Raw genomic sequence first — 15,125 nt, forward strand, 5'->3', positions numbered from 1 at the left:
TTCTCATAGATGCCCTAAATCAAATGGAGGAAGTTTCTTTCCACTTCTATTTTGACAAGAGTTTTAATCACAAACAGGTGCTGCATTTTGTTAAATGCCTTTCCTGCATATGAGATGATTATATGATTTTTCTCCTTTATGCTGTTAATAGGATGAATTACACAAAAAAATATTTTTGGCCAAGGGTGCCTGGCTGGCTCAGTCAGAAGAGCATGTAACTCTTGATCTTGGGGTTGTGAGTTTGAGCCCCATGTTGGGTGTAGAGATTACTTAAATAAATAAACTTAAAAAAATTTTTTGGGGGCTTAGCACAACACAAATTTATGATCTCACATTTTCTGTGGGTCAGGAGTGTGGTCATGTGTTGACTGGGTCCTCTGCTCGGAGTCTCACCAGATCTCAAGGTGGAAACTGGGACTTCAAGCTCATCTAAGGTTTGGAGTTCTCTTCTAAGATCACTAGTTTTTGGCAGAATTCAGCTCCTGTGGTTGTAGGGTTTGTCTGCTACCGGGAGAGGGCCATCCTTAGCTCCTAGAGACTGTACTTTGCCATGTGGCCTTTTCAACAACATGGTAGTTGGCTTCTTCAAGGCTGCCAGGGAAATTCCTCTTTAGTCTGTTATGGTGGAATTTTATATAATATAATGTAATCACCGATGTGACTATTCCATCATATTTGCAAGTTCTGCTCAAGTGAGGGGAATTGTGTAGGGTGTGTATCGGGGGCTACACTGACTGATTTTGGGATGTTAAAACAACCTTGCATTCCTGGGATCAACACAAAGAGAAGGCGATGTGAAGATGGAAGCAGAGACTGGAGTGATGCAGCCACAAGCCAAGGAATGCTGTCAGTCACCAGAAGCTAGAGGAGGCAAGGATGAATTCTCCTTTGGCCTCTGGAGAGAATGTGGTCTTGCCATCACTGATTTCCGACTTCTGGCCTCTAGAACTGAGAACAAGTTTCTGTTGTTTTAAGCCCCTAAGTTTGTGGTAATTTGTTACAACAAGCATAGGAAACTAATACAGATTTTGGTCATGGTGTGTTACCATTTTTCTAATTTGCTAGGTTTGATTTGAAACTGCTTAAAACAAAGTGGAACAAAATCAAAATGGCTGCACTTAATGCTTCAGCAAAGCTTGATTTTAAACTAAGTAACCTCAGGTGCTTGGGTGGCACAGTTGGTTAAGCATCCTACTCTTGGTTTCAGCTCAGGTCATGATCTCAGGATCATGATCTCAGGTTTGAGATTGAGCCCTGAGTGGGGCTCCGTGCTCAGCGGTCAGTCTGCTTGAAAGATTCTGCTCCTACCCCCACTCGTGCGCTCTTTCTGTTTCTCTCTCTAAAATAAATGCATAAATCTTTAAGTAACCTTTTCCCTCTCTTCACCAAACCTTCCCTCCTGCCTTAGCCTTTTGTTTTGGGAACCTGATACTATCCTGAAGACATGGCAAAGGAGGCTGGCGGCACGTACACAATTCCTGCCAAAACTGGCTAGATCCTGTATTTCCCTATAAAACTCCCAGCCTCTTCCTCTGGGTGGGTTTGCAGTTTTGAAGGCAGCCTCCTTCGCCTGGCAAAGCAATAAAGCTATTGTTCCTCTTTATACCCAAACTCTGTCTTTGCGTTACATATTTTGGCTCCGGAGCAGGGAGGTCGGTTTTTGACAACAGATTTGCTAATATTTTGTTAAGAATTTTTGTATCCATATTCATGAAGGATATTGGTCTATAATTTTCTTGTGATGTCCTTGTCAAGTTTAGTGTCAAGGTTATGCAGGACTCATAAAATGATTTGGGAAATGTTTTATCTTCTTCTGTTTTCTGAGAGAGTTTGTGCAATACTTGTATTATTTCTTCCTTAAGCAGTTTGGTAGAAGACACCAGGGAGGACTTCTGGAGTTTTCTTTATGAGAAACATTTTAATTATAAGTTGGATTACTTTAAAGGTTATAGAGCTATACAGATTTTCTATTCTTGAGTGAAGAATATTTTATTAAGTTATATTTTTAAGTGAATTTATTTCATCTAGGTTGTAATATAAATGTTTCTCTGGAGATATATACTTAGACATGGAATTGTCCAATCAAAAAGAATGAGCATTTTAAATTATGAAAACATTTATTGAGGGGTGCCCGGGTGGCTCAGTCGGCTAAGTGTCTGCCTTTGGCTGAGGTCTTGATCTCAGGGTCCTGGAATAGAGCCCCACGTCAGGCTCTCTGCTCAGATGGGAGTCTGCTTTTCCCTCTCTCTCTGCCGCTCCCCCCTGCTTGTGCATGTGTGCACTTGTGTGCGCTCTCTCTCAAATAAAATCTTTAAAAAACATTTATTGAACTAACATTTAGTGAGCACTTCCCATGTGCACTTTACATTTATTAACTCTTAATTCTCACAACAACTGGATGAGGTAGACACTATTTTTTGTCCCCATTTTTTTTAAAGATTTTATTTTTAAGTAATGTCTACACCCAAGGGGGGCTTGAACGCACAACCCCAAGATCAACAGTTGCACTCTCCACTGACTGAGCCAGCTAGGTACCCTGTTGTCCCCATTTTTAATAAGTGAAAAACAAAACTGAGAGAGGTTAAGTAACTTGTATATGTCACACAACTGATAAGATTAGAGCCAAATTCCCAACCATTTATACCAGTAGTTAAAGTGTATTCCCTAGACCAGCCTTATTAGCACCATGTGGGAACTTGTTAGAAATGCAAATTCTCCGGCTCTCCCCGATACTGCTGAATCAGAAACTCTGGGGGTGGGGCCCAGCAATTTGTGTTTTAATGAGTCTCCAGGTGATTCTGATGTATGCTAAAGTTTGAGAACCCCAGACTTGCGCCATAATCTTCTTACATATACTCCCAAATTACCTTCTAAAAAGGCTGGATTAATTTACTTTCACCAGTAGTGTATGAGAGTGCCCATGTCCCTTAGCCTTACCAAAATTCACTATGAGCAATCTTTAAATTATGTACCAATCTGATAGGCAAAGAATAGTGTCTTGCCCCCCTTTTTTTAAGGAAAAAAAAAGATTGATTTATTTGAGAGAGAGAGAGCATAGAGGGAGGGGCAGAGGGAGATAATCCTCAAGCAGACTCCCCACTGAGTGTGCAGCCTAAGGCAGGGCTCCATCCCAGGACACTGAGCTCATGACCTGAGCCGAAATCAAGAGTCAGACGCTTAACCGACTGAGCCACCCAGGTGCTCCTGTCTGGTTCCTTTAAAAAAATATTTTGGGGGCACCTGGGTGGCTCAGTTGTTAAGCGACTGCCTTTGGCTCAAGTTGTGATCCCATGGTCCTGGGATTGAGCCCCGCATCGGGCTCCCTGCTCAGTGGTAAGACTGCTTCTCCCTCTCCCACTCCCCCTGCTTGTGTTCCCTCTCTCGCTGTCTCTCTCTGTCAAATAAATAAATAAAAAATCTTTAAAAAAATATATATTTGGTTCTCCTTTTAGTGAGAGTCAGTTTCTGTCCCCTTTCCTGCCCTGCTTGGGCCTCCCCTCTTTTGCATGGCCTTTGACTCCATTGACCTTCCTTTTTTGGGGGTTGGGTTCTCAGTTCTAACCCTTCTAACCTTGCCAGGCAACCATGTGGTACTTGAGTGCTAAATTAATCTCATTCTTTAGGAGTGGGGAGAAGAAAATAGGTTATTTTATATAAATATAAAAATCTTTTTTTGTTTCCTGAGCATGAAATATAGAGTCTTCTTCAGCTTTTGTTAATGACAATCCTTTTCTAAAATGTGTATTTTCCTTGAAATTCTGTGTACCTCTTGGCATTGTGGTGCCAGTGTACTGAATATCAATGAGGACAATAAGTGTAGGAGCAGAGAGATTCATAGTCACCCCAAGTGATAGCTTCAGAAGTGTTTGGGGTAACCTAATCCCTGATCTTGACATTTTGGGGGGAGGGAGTACCTTTCTCATGTCCAAGAACAGAAGAACCTTGATTGACCAAAGGTCCCCATAATTTGATTTCATGATGTTTCCCATTATATTTTCAACACATTGCAGAAAAGACCCCATAAAAATTGAGCTGGTTAAATATCACAGGGCTAGGGCATCTGCTTGGCTCATTTGGTAGAGCATGGGACTCTTGATCTTGGAGTCGTGAGTTTGAACCTCATGTTGGGCATAAAGATTACTTAAAAAAAAAATCACTGGGTTAATTTCCACTTATAGTCTCTAATAATTATTGAGTTGTGATATTCACCTCCACATCAGTCGTATCAACATGACATGACAGAAGGAACATGGGTTTTGGAGACAAATTTAGGCTTGAAACCCAGAACTTCTATTTCTGAGCTATGTGGCCTTGGATAAGTCACTGAACCTCTCTGATCTTACATTTATTGTCTATAAAATGCAAAAAATAGCTCCCACCTCATAGAGTTTAAGGATTAAATGATTTAATATGAGTTGTACCTGGAAGAATGCCTGCCCCATAGTAGGTGCTCAGTAAATGTGGATTCCATTGGTTTTCTCCTCGCCTCTGAAATTTCTATGTGCTTGAATGTGTTTCTAGTATAAATAGGAAGTTTACTATCCTTTATTTCCTTTATTTGATGAACTCTCTTTGTACAGAGAATGACATCCATATCTGCACAGATTATTGGTCCGGCATTTGAGTGCCAAAGACCCCACCCATTGTGCCAAGGAGCACTCTTCTAAGCAGGGGGCTATGTAACAAGCATCTGGGTTCATTCTTTGAGGAAACACTATAAAAATATGAGGGGCTCTTTCACTGTGTTCTGTTGGTATTACCCATCACCTTTTCTCTTGCTTTCCCACAGTTCCCTACAGTATGCACCTGAAACTCATATTACACTCTATGTTAACTACCTGGAATTGAAATGAAAACTTCATGGGCACCTGGGTGGCTCAGTCAGTTGAGTTGCTGGCTCTTGGTTTTGGTTCAGGTCATGATCTTGGGGTCCTGGGATCAAGCCCTGCGACCTGCTCTGTGCTCAGTGGGGAGTCTGCTTGAGGATTCTCTCTCTCTCCCTCAGCCCCTCCCCCTGCTTACGTGTATGCTCTCTCTCTAAAATAAATAAATACATCCTAAAAAAAGAAAAAAAAGAAAAACTTTTTAAAAAGATAATAAATGCGTTAGATAATGTTTCCATACCATCTATAGCTATGGTTACACCAATGAGAGCGACTATCTTTTCCAGACGTGAAATTGCAACATGAAGCAGAAGCCACCCACAAAGTCTAGGTCCAAAGAGAACATGTTCCTCCAGTTCCTCACTGTGGTTCTCATAAGTTACCATCTGTACTTCCAACTCCTGAGTCATCACATCTCACGAAGACACGGTCCAGAGATTTGCAAAACCCCTCCGGCTACCAATACTTTTGTATCATTCATTGGAGAAAGATCACCAGGAATAAAAATAGCTCTTGAGTTTTGCTTTTTAGCCCTTTTAGGCTGAGTTTGGAAGGTCTGTGCCGCTCAAGGGACAGGAGGGAAGAGAGAAAGAGCTCCTCTCTCTGTACATAGACAACATGAGGGGTCCCCCTGAGAAGAGCAGCCCTTAGCAGGTGAGACTCCCAGTCTAGGAGACTCGGACACTCCAGTCTGCTGGAGAGTGCCGTGGAGGAAAGGCCTGCTGGAGTTGGAGCAGTCTGAGCCCAAACGCCATACCAATAAAACAAAGTTCCCTTCCAGAAAGCCATCATCATCCAAACTGAGCAGGGCATAGGCTACGGGGCCAAAGGAAAGAGAAGGTCCAAATGAAAATAGGGGATGGAGCAGAGGGGATGGGTCCAGAAAATCCAGAGGCATTTTCCCCCTAAGGTATTTGCAGAAATGTATTAAGCTCTTTTAATCATGAGCATTTCAATTCTACATATGTATCTAAAAACCTTTTCAAAAATCACTTTTTTTATTTTTCCAGTGGCTTAAAAAATCCCACACACTTTTTTCCATATAAACAAGGAATAGATTTATGTTTGCTTCCCCATCCATACTATGAACAAAGAGCTTAGCATTGATTATAATATATGTGTGTACATAGTTTTCACATATAATTACTTATTTGTAATTCATAAGAACTTTCATATGAAAATGATTCAAAGAACTACAGGTTAAGTGGAGGCTTCCAACAACTAAATCATGTGAAAAAATCTTGTACAATTTGTTGTAACACGTTCTTTATTTCCAGTGAGGATTGGACAAAGGAAAATAAGTTTTCAGGCAGAAACTCAGGGTGTGTCTCATATAGTCTTAATTAATATTCTCTGGTGACTTCTCTGGTGAAGTTGTCCTGCATCATTTAGCTATCCTGGTATCATTTTAACATTTGGACTTGTATCTTGACACCAACTAAATAGTGCACTTGTTTTTTGTTGTTGTTTTGTTTTTTTAAAGATTTATTCATTTATTTCAGAGGGAGAGAGAGCACGAGCGGGAGGGGCAGAGGGGGAGAGAGAATTTCGAGCAGAATCCGTGCTGAGCTCAAAGCTCCATGTGGGGCTCTATCTCACAACCATGAGATCATGACATGAACGGAAACCAAGAGTCAGATGCTTAACTGACTGAGCCACCCAGGTGCCCTGATAGTGTACTTGTTAAAGCAAGGACCATGCTTCTGGTTTTGTTCACCTTTGAAATTCCCAGGGCCTTACACATATAATGAACATTCAATTGCATTTGTAAATGAGCTATACAGAAGATTCAGGTTGAGTATATGGAGCAACTTCCTAAGTTGAAACTGTTCTAATTGGTTAGTGAACCTAGGCAAGGCCGTATACCCTCATTTTGGAAACTATTAACCATTATATTGCCCTTGGAGTGGGTTACGTACCATGTGACTTGGATAGTCTCTTTGGATTTTTCCTGTCCCTGTGTTCTGTGGGAAAACAAATAATAGAAAGGCTGGACATCTTATCTGGAGCTTACCCTGGCCAACAGAATTAACTTTTGTTTGCTCCAAAGGCTAAGTAATGAAAACAATAGATCTAGAATCTAGATCTTTACACCAGATCTAGTTTCAGCAAACAAGTTGGTCTCTAGCCTACCGCGGCCACCACACCCTTTCTAATTTGGAGAAGGGAACAAATGAATTCTGCAACATTTTTAAGGTCTTTTAAAAAAGTAGCAAAACATTCTAAAATAAAACTGTCTAAAATTTTCTTATAAACGCATTGTTTATATATAAACACATAAACTTGTTAACATAAAACTTATTAACACCTAAATCCAACTTAAAATGTTATAAAAGCTGAACAAAGATCCAATAGCCAACCCAGTGTCTCGCAAACAGATGTTTCATGAAACACTAGTTCTGTTGGATTGTTCACAGGTTTTCACAATAAAAAGTTTACACACATCTGGAAAATTCTGGGTTTAACATGAAGTACAGGTTTTCTCAGAGCCTTTAATATGCGGATGGTATTGTGAATTCCCAGGGAGATGATCTAGTGCACCCTTTTCCACACTTAATTGACCAACGAACTCCTATTTCTTGCACCTCCAAAGAATGCTCTGTGGAAACTAATTTAGAAATCCCTGGTTGTGGCAGACAATGTTGTTGCCTCCTCCATGGCCTTTCCCTGCTTCCTCCTTATTGTCAGAAGCCCTATTTGTTTACTCTGTTCAGAGTGGCTTTCTCCTTCCATGGAGGTTGGGCCTCTCCTCAGCTCCAGAAGATGAATTGTGATTGGACCAAACCCAACACATTGGTCTCATTCCCTTTGCTAAGCCACTGGTTCAAGCATGGTCATGTAATGCAATCCTGGCCAATAAAATTTGAGGGAAAACTTTCAGGGAGGGTTTTTAGGAGGATTTGTTTTAAGCTTAAAAAGATAACCAAGACACCAACATTCCATTTTCTATTTCTGGACTTCTAAATATGAGTGAGCTGTGGCAGCCATCTCAAGACCATGAAGGGAGCCAGCCTTGGAGGTCGCACAGAAATACCAAGGATCACTGAAAAGAAAAATGGAAAGAGCCTGTAGTCTTGAGAACTGCATTGAATCACCCATTTTACCAGCCTTAGAACTGCCCTCCCTCTGGAGTTCTCTTCTGGGACATTATAAATAGTCCTTACGTTAAACATCAGTTTCTTTTTTCTTTTTTTTTTTTTAATATTTGCACTCAAAATCATCCACATATGGGGTTCTCACCAGTCAGAGCCTTAATACCATTGGCACAAGTATAGAACATTCAAAGCATTGTTCTGGAAATGTTAATTTTTTTTGAAATATTAATTGTTAAAAGGCAGTAGCTTATTACAAACTGAGTGTCTACTACCATTATTACCAGGATCTGTAACCTTTATATTTAAATGAATGACTCTAATATTACCATTTTCAGTGACTCTAAATTAGAAAATGAAACATGTATTCCTTCACAGCAGGGGCAGGCTAAGATGATAAACAATCATCAAAGTACTGTAACAGTGAAATCCCTAACTCACCACAAGCCCTGGGGCTGGAGCTGTACATAGGAAGCAGGACGCACACAGCACTGTGTCTCGCTGTGGGTTGCCCAGCGTATGCTGCACGTTGTCAGGGCAAAGACTGTTCTCTCCTTTGCATCGAGTTCTCCCTGTGTGCAAAGCTTGGGCAAGGTCCCATCCCCTTCCTCCAAATCCTACTCCCATCACAGTCCTGCTGAAGTCCCATCCGTGAGGAACCTCCCCAGTTACTCCAGCCTCCACTAAACAGCCTTTTGGAAGGGTTCTTCCTAACCAGTCTGAACCATTCACTTTGGCATTTAATTGAAATACCCTACATTTTCTCTTATTCCTTTGTGTTTTGTCTAGGCCACCTATTGGATGAAAGGAGTGGAGGGAAGGTGGGCATGATAAGAGTATTGTCCAGGTCAGTGGCTCAACTTGTCCAGTTCAACAAACCCATTTTATAAGAAATGCCTTTTCTTTTTTTTTTGAGATTTTTCTTTCTTTAGTTATTTACTTAGAGTGCGTGTGAGCGGGGGTGGGGTATGGGGGGGAAGAGGGCAAGAGAGAGAGAGAATCTCAAGGAGACTCCACTGAACGTGGGGCTGGATCTTGCGACCTTGAGATCATGACCTGAGCCGAAATCAAGAGTATAGCGCTTAACCGAGAGAGCCACCCAGGCGCTCCTATAAGAAATACTTTTGTAGGGGCGGCTCAGTCGTTGGCTGGCTGAGTGGGTGGCTCAGTCGTTGAGCGTCTGACTTCGGATTGGGTCATGATCCCAGGGTCCTGGGATCGAGCCCCGCATCGGGCTCCCTGCTCAGCAGGAAGTCTGCTTCTCCCTCTCCCACTGCCCCCCACTTGTGTACCCTCTCTTGCTGTCTCTCTCTGTCAAATAAATAAATAAAATCTTAAAAAAAAAAAAGAAAAATACTTTTGTAACACCCCTTTACCTAGCGTGAAATTCATAGATAAGGCAACTGGCCTATACATATAACTTTAAAATACAGTTGACCCTTGGACAACATGGGGCTTGGGGGCACCAACCCCCCAGTTGAAAATCCTGTATAACCTTTGACTCTTCTAAAACTTAACCACTAATAGCCTACTGTTGACTGGCAGCTTTACCAATAATATACACAGTCGATTCAGATGAATGGATAAAGAAGATGTGGTATATATCTATATGTGTGTGTGTACACACACACACACACACACACACACACACACACACACACAATGGAATATTATTCAGCCACCAAATAAATGAAATCTTGCCATTTGCAATGACGTGGATAGAACTAGAGGGTGTTATGCTAAGTGAAATAAATCAGTCAGAGAAAGACAATTATATGATGCCACTCATATGTGGAATTTAAGAAACAAAACAGAGGATCATAAGAGAAGAGAGGAAAAAATAAAATAAGATGAAACCAGAATGGGAGACAAACCATAAAAGACTCTTAATCATAGGAAACAAACTGAGGGTTGCTGGAGGGGAGGGGGTGGGGGATGGGGTAACTGGGTGATGGACATTGGGGAGGGCACGTGATGTAATGAGCACTGGGTATTATATAAGGCTGATGAATCACAGACCTGTACCTCCCAAACCAATAATACATTATATGTTAATTAAAAAATAAAAAATATGCAGTCAATTAACATATGCTTTGTAGTTATATGTATTATATACTGTATTCTTATGATTGAGCTACAGAAAACAAAATGTTATTAAGAAAATCATAAGGAAGGGGCGCCTGGGTGGCTCAGTCATTAAGCGTCTGCTTTTGGCTCAGGTCATGATCCCAGGGTCCTGGGATCGAGCCCCACATCGGGCTCCCTGCTCTGCGGGGAGCCTGCTTCTCCTTCTCACTTTGCCTGCCGCTCCCCCTGGTTGTACTCTCTCTCTCTCTCTCTCTCCCTCCCTCTCTGTCAAATAAATAAAAAATCTTAAAAAAAAAAGAAAGAAAATTATAAGGAAGAGAAAATACATTTGCAGTTCTGTACTGCATTAAAAAAATCTGCATGTAAGTGGCCCATGTTGTTCAAGGTCAACCGTTTATGAATTCAATGCTCTAGGTGTAGTATAAATGAGAAGACAAGGAAAAGGAACTTATGATAAAGTGATATATATATATATCAATATGTAAATGTTTGTCACGACGGCAGGGGAAGCCACAGTGAATACTGAGAAATGCATACTGATGTAATGTGTCGTATTGGTGGCTCAAATGCCACAAGCCGTGGTGCCATTAGTGGTGGGACTTTCTGAAATGATAAATGAATGATAAACAATCTAAAGGATAAAAAAAAAAGTACAACTTACCTTGATTTATGTGGTAGTCTCATTCCTAGCAATTCAGTGTATATCAAAACTCTGCAAAAATACTTTTTGTATATATATAAGGTAAGTTTGGTTCTAGGTTCAAATAAGTATAAACAAAATTTTCACCTGGGCAGCTGGCTGGTTCAGTTGGTTAAGCATCTGACTCTTGATTTCAGCTCAGGTCATGATCTCAAGGTTGTGAGATTGAGCCCCACCTTGGGTCCTGTGCTGCTTAAGATTCTCTCCCTCTCCCCCTCCCGCCTGTACCACCCCCACTCCCTGCTTATGCACTCTCTCTTAAAAAAAAAATTCACCTAATGAATGACTGAGAGGATATTCAAAAGTTGCAATGGATGCAGGACAATTCTTCATTGTGGGGCACAGTCCTGCCCATTTTAGTGTGCTCAGCAACTCTGGCCCTCACCCACTGCAGGCCAGCAGTATCCTCCAATCATTAGATTACCCCCAAAGTCCCCACAAATTTCTAAAAAGACCTCTGGGGGAACTGGTTCTAATGACATCCACTGAGCTAAACCAAGGCCAGTGGGGATTGGGATTACTACTAGACAATCCAGAACCTGACCCTCAGCTTTAAAGGCCCTAAGAACGGGAGGTGAATTCCAAAATGTCAGTTTACTAGTCCACTGCCAGAGTTCTGAAGGGCGTGCTGTGGATGAGCCATAGGACACAGCGAGTTCTCAGCTGGGGGTGGAGGGTGGTCCGCTTCACCAGCAGATGTATTCATTTGTTCCATTTACCAGATGAGCTCCCATCTATACTTCTGTTGGAGCAAAGGGCTCCTCAGTTTCAAGAAGTAAATGTTATATATGTTTTGACAGTTTTGTCCAGATTTATATTTTCTGTGAGAGGAAGTGTTGACCTCCTCACTCTGTCATGCCATAAATGAATGTCCCTTTGGTTCTTTTTAGTAGTTTCTACTTTTATATCGAGACTCTGTATATATTTCAGTCTTTGTCATCATAGTTTCCATTAATTTTTTGAACATATTTATAATAGCTGTTTTGAAGTCTTCGCTTAATATAATTTCTGGGCCCAAGCAGAGTCCATGAGCTCTCCTGGTCACTCAACTCTGAATCTCGCATCTCAATATTCAATCAGCACATTCACCTCCTGTGGTCATAATTTTATGGAAAACCATGAGAAATCCCTGTCCGATGACAGAAACTTCTCAGGTTATGGACTTGCTTATGAGTTCCCACCCTCCTCTGGGCTTAGAACAGCTAAGCATAGAGGGCTATAGGGGAAGAAAGAAGTATGAACTAGGGCTGGGTGGCTTGGCTCAGAGGTCATGGCCTTCTGGAAGAACTGGAATGACAGGCATCACCAAAGAGAGTGTCCTTCGCTGGCACATCCTTCTTGTAGATGACCCAAGAGAAAGGGTACAGGGAGCCTGGACACAGAATCTGGGAAGTGGAAGATGAGAAGATTCTCTGGTTTTAAGCTCAAGATACTGATTAATATGATCCATTTGTACTCAAAACACTTGTGACACCAAACGTGGGGGTTTTCTACACCAAGAATTCTTCAATTCTCTGTAGACACCAACTGGATGTCTAATAATTTAATTCAATTCGGATACTAATTACCTGGATTTAGTGAAGACCCCACAGTTTAAGGGCTCAGTGAGATTCTTTTTTTTTTTTTTTTAAAGATTTTATTTATTTATTTGACAGAAAGACACAGCGAGAGAGGGAACACAAGCAGGGGGAGTGGGAGAGGGAGAAGAAGGCTTCCTGCCGAGCAGGGAGCCCGATGTGAGATTCTGTCTGCTGTGTGATTCTGTCTGCTTTGTCTTTATCAGCCTCAACCTCTCTTTTCCTATTCCTTTATGGCTGACCTACCCCTATCTCCATCTGGTGACAACAGAAGCTTCTGGGAGCTACTTGTGACTCTGTCCTCTTTGATCCAATGACAGTTTAACCCTCAGGGAGTGTACTTGAGCTCCCAGGTACAGACAAACCCTCCCTCCCATCTGGATGGTGAGCCCTGATGGGGGCACAACACAGCTTTGGGTCTGGCAGACCTGGCTCTCAGCTCCTCCTGACCAGTTGTGTGTGTGGTCTTGGGTGGAGCTATTTCTCTCCAGAGCCTAGTTAGTGTACTAAACTGGGAATAAAGATCATAACACGTCACAGAGCTAACACGATGATAAAATGAGATAAGGTATAGATAGCATCTGGCTAAGATATTATTGATAAGCTTTATTGTCTTTTCCTGTCTCTTCATTGTAGGGACTATGTTTCCTGTGTAATTCCTGGAGTATCTAGACCCAGCTGCTGCTCAGTAGATATTGTTGGGGGAATTACCTGTGGCTGCTCTCTCTGCACTTTTTGTTGGTGATCATCACACTATGCTCAGTGCGGTCTTAGGGCTTCTGAGGAGATGCCCAAGGGCCCAGGTGGGCAGGGCAGGTGAGACTCAATAAAGGTGGAAAGCAGAGGAAGGAGCAGTTTGGTTCCATGACCACCCTCACGTTAGCCCTGCTGGTTTATGTATTATTAGTTTGGGAACAATATTTTCTTTTTTTTAAAGAATGGATTCTGTGATTTAAAGTTTGAAGGGTGCCTGGGTGGCTCAGTTGGTTCAGGGTTTGACTTTGGCTCAGGTCATGATCTCAGGGTCCTGAGATCGAGCACCCAGTTGAGCTCCCTGCTCACACAGAAGTCTACTTGTCTCCCTCTCTCTCTGGCCCTCCTCCTGCTCATGCTCTTTCCCTCTCTCGAATAAATAAATAAATCTTAAAAAAAAAAAATAGGGCGCCTGAGTGGCTCAGTTGGTTAAGTGTCTGCCTTTGGCTCAGGTCGTGATCCCGGGGTCCTGGGATCGAGTCCCACATCAGGCTCCCTGCTCTGCAGGGAACCTACCTTTCTCTCTCTCTCTCTCTCTCTCTCTGTCTCTCATGAATAAATAAATAAAGTCTTAACAAAAAATAAAAAATAAACTTTGAAAATAACTTCCTTAAGCTTTGAATAGCTTAGAGGAGGAATTTAATTTTGTGAATGACTCAAAGGTTTACATCTTCATTCTCCAAAATGTTTGTCACTATAAATTAAATAAAGAATTCAATAGCCATATTTCAAGTACTCAGTAGCCACATGTGGCTAGTGCCTACCATTTTGGACAATACAAATATGAATATTTCCTTCATTGCAGAAAGTTCTGTTAGACAGCATTGATCTATATTTTATATTATTTAAATTATTGGACTTAATTGAGAGTGACTGTGGACTCTGTGCTATAATATGTTTATAGGCTTAAAGGGAAAGTTGAGTTGCCCACAGATGTAGGTTTGGGTCCTGATATTAACTTGCCATGTGGCCTACTGGACTGGCTTCATGTTTCCTCATCTGTACCAGGGAGGTGTGGGCCACATCAGAGGTTTCTATGTATTTTATCTGCAAGGTCCCTTTGTTACTTTGTTCCCTTGGACCCACACCCATGTTTAAAATAAACTGCTTTATTAGGTAATAATTGGCTTACTCTCCCACTTTTGTTAACTGACCCTATTTATAACTACCAGCAAAAACCTCTGATCAGCATAAGATTACCAGAATCCGTATATTGAGGTGAAGCAATTCCAGCCCAGAACTTAGAAATGAGACATTGTGGTAAGCTTTGCCTTGTCTCTGGTAATTGTACAATGTTCATGTGGTGTTTTTCAAATATTGAAATTATCTTATTAATTGCCCCTCCCTGTCCCTGTCACTACTTCTCCTACTCCTAAGGTTTAAGGGGTCCTGGTTAGAAGTCACCTGACTACGTGGTCATTTACAATTTCTTTTGAGTTTTTAAAGTGATCCTAGGTCAAAGGAGGTAAAGATCCTCAAAGTTCAATTTGGGAATTCAGAAAAGCAACCAAAAGAAGACAACTTATCAAATGCATAAATGAAACTAAAAATCTAGAATAGATAGACTTTTCAGTATAGAAAACAGAATGTGCAGTGTGATTGTATTTTGAAAATATATATTGGGTGGGACATCTGGCTATGGCAGAGTGAAAAGGCTGACAAATTCTCACCCTAAAAAATAAAATATAAAACTGAGCAAAATGGCAAAAACAATTTCAGGGTTTGGGAAATCAAACAAAGGGAAAGAACAAATTGAGAAGCATTTAGTCATGAGAAGCTGCCAACATTTTATGTTAAAATGATGAGAGTCTGTGGCCTTTATGGGCTCCCTTCCCTGTGCCCCCAGCACATCTAGCCTGGTAATTTTACCAGCACCATACTGGCTGTGAAAACCAGCAGCCTCACTGTCAGAGGGGGGTAGATTTGATTTGGAATGAAAGGTGAAAACCCCCAACCAGCAGTGTTGTCAGTAAAAGCAGCAAACTCAGTAGGATTTAAAAAGGAAACCTCGCAGTGCTACTAGCCTGAGATT

This window comes from Zalophus californianus, chromosome 7 (assembly GCF_009762305.2).
Source record: "Zalophus californianus isolate mZalCal1 chromosome 7, mZalCal1.pri.v2, whole genome shotgun sequence".
Classification (NCBI taxonomy): Eukaryota; Metazoa; Chordata; class Mammalia; order Carnivora; family Otariidae; genus Zalophus; species Zalophus californianus.